This window comes from Camelina sativa, chromosome 18 (genome assembly GCF_000633955.1).
Source record: "Camelina sativa cultivar DH55 chromosome 18, Cs, whole genome shotgun sequence".
NCBI classification, from domain to species: Eukaryota; Viridiplantae; Streptophyta; class Magnoliopsida; order Brassicales; family Brassicaceae; genus Camelina; species Camelina sativa.
Genome location: NC_025702.1, coordinates 17,538,532 through 17,541,477, shown reverse-complemented (window position 1 = coordinate 17,541,477; position 2,946 = coordinate 17,538,532).

Genomic DNA, 2,946 nt, shown 5'->3' with positions numbered 1-2,946 from the left:
AAAAAAAAAAAAAAAAAAAAAGAGTGTGGGGCACGTGCCACACCACTCTTAGCCTTGCGTCCGCCCCTGTATATATATATATAAATTAGTGGACACGGACACGTCACCAAGCTGAATAATTTGCTTATAGGTCAGATCATATCATATATTTATCTTCATAATATATCGAAGTTGTTAACAAGTTCTTACAACTTTTTGAACATTATCTTCTCAATTACATTTTCGTTCAAACAAAAAAAAAAAAAAATCTTCTCAATTACATATGTCTTGTTTTTAATAAAAAAGAAAAGAAAAATGACAACATTGTACGAATACGATGGGTTATCTGTCGAGAATGGGACAAAATGATTGACGTGAATATGCATGTTTTTGCTTTAATTAGTCTCTAGAATTACTACTTGGACACAAACAAAAATGTGTTAAACACGGACAACTAATAGCAAAATTATTGGTTGAATGGTCACTGCAATAGTAGTGTTGTGAGTACGTATAATAGGATAATCGTAACAACCTCAAATGTATATTATTTAAGTTCTTCTGGATTTTTTTTTTTTTTTTTTAAATATGTGAATTTCATTAAACATAATGTTTGCTGAAGTTACAAAAGTGGGATACAAGCATCGTCCTTTGCTCAAAAAAAAAAAAACAAGGAAGAAGCAGACAAAGTCATAATTTGAGTAGGAGCCTAGTCATATTGTAGCCAAATAAGAAGAAGGTCTTTGAAGTTTCGCCTTTTTTGCTTTGCCAAGATGGCGTCACGGATTTGCCGGTCAAGTCGTTTGAGCAGAAGATGGCGTCACGGATAGCGGTTGTTGCGCTCTGACCAGATAGCATAAAGAGTTGCTTGGGCAGCTAATCGGCGCAGACTCTTTGGTGCAGTGTTGTCTTTCAGATCCAACCATGCTGAGAAGGCATCCCATGTGTGGAAAGAGAATGGCCTGTATCCTAGGCGATGGGTGACTGCAGACCACATATCCTCACTGAGCTTACATCGCAGGAACAAGTGTTCTCGGGTCTCAGGGAGAAGCCCACATATGCAACAACTGGGATCAACTTGTAGTCCCCAGCGAATCAGGCGCGTCCTTATGGGGAGTCTGTCTTGATGCATCAGCCAAAACAGGAAAGCATGACGAGGGATTGCTCCCTTGAACCAAACCTGAGCAGTCCAAATAGGTGCGTTTGCACGTGGCCTCAAAACCTCCCAGGTCTTGGAGGTGGAGAAGTTCACCAATTCCTCTGTCCCAATCCGCCAAGAGTATGAGTCTGAGATCGCCGCAGGGAGAGGGGTGGTAATCGATGTGAGGTAGATATGGAGGGATTCTGCTTGCGGTGATCTGGCTGGTCTGAGGTTCCACCCTGTTTCATTGGTTGCAGAAGCGACTGATCCGTGTAAAGAAATACCAGTTTGGGCTGGTCCAGAGCCTCCCATGAAATCAATTAAAGGACCAAAAGGAGTCCAATGATCGTACCAAAAGTTTAGGTGACAGCCATTCCCCAAATGTGCTTTCATAAATTGAGAAGTGATATGTCGAAGCTTAAGCATAGATTTCAGGGTCCCGGAACTCTGCTTTTTGATGTCAAGCTTCCAAAAACATCCATCTTTTATTTTGTTGTTTTTCAGCCAGAGAGCCCATAGGGAGTCCCTTGCAGCCAACAACCGCCATGTAAGCTTGAGTATCAATGTTTTGTTCCAGTGGGAAAGGCATCTGAAACCTAGACCACCTTCAGCTTTGGGGAGACAAAGATCTCGCCATGCCATTTTTGCTATGCCTTTCTTGGTTACATCACCACTCCAGAGGAAATTGGCGCAGAGAGTTTCAATTTTCTTGATGCAGCCCTTTGGCAGAATAAAAGCTGACATCCAGAAATTTATTGTGCCATATATCACAGATGATATGAGTTGTTGTCTACCTGCATAGGATAAAGCACGCGACGACCAAGAGGAGAACCGGTTGGTTAAGTTCTGAAGGAGGGGTCTGTACTCTGCTAATCTTAGCTTCCGATGCATGAGAGGGAGGCCAAGATATCTTATTGGGAGTGAACCGATATTGAAGCCAAGAGAAGCCATCTGTGTGGCTTCAATTTGGGTCACTCCTGCTAAGAACAGTTCAGTTTTGGACAAATTCATAGTGAGGCCCGAGATGCGTGAGAACTCTTGAAGGACTGCCACTATATGGGATAGAGAATTTGTCTTGCCATCAAAGAACACCATGATGTCGTCTGCGAATGCCAAATGATATACAAGGGGACACAAAGCAGAAGGATGAGGACCAATCTTGTTTGCGCTGAAGTGTTGCGTTAGTAGCTGAGAGAACACCTCCATCGCCAGAACGAATAGGTAAGGCGAGAGAGGATCACCTTGGCGCAGTCCTCTTGCTCCTCGAAAGTACCCGCATAATTCACCATTTATGCAGGCTGAAAAACTTGTTGTAGATATACATTGATCGATTCGGGAGATGAATCTTGCGGGGAACCCCATTGTTGTAAGAGTGTTGATTAGGAAACTCCAATGGACTGAATCAAAGGCCTTCATAAGGTCTATTTTTAGCATGCCTCTTGGAGATATGTTCTTTTGGTTGAACCCCTGAACCAGCTCAGTTGCAAGCAGAACATTTTCAACCAGCAGTCTACCCTGAATGAAAGCTGATTGGGAGTTTGAGATGAGATCAGGTAGAACCTTCTTCAAGTGATTGGCCAGTATCTTAGAGGCAAATTTGTAGAGGGTGTTACAANTGATCGTACCAAAAGTTTAGGTGACAGCCATTCCCCAAATGTGCTTTCATAAATTGAGAAGTGATATGTCGAAGCTTAAGCATAGATTTCAGGGTCCCGGAACTCTGCTTTTTGATGTTAAGCTTCCAAAAACATCCATCTTTTANAACCACTGAGTTCCCTACCGTGTCCCATTGTGACGTGAGGAATTCGACATAAAAGCCATCCGGGCCC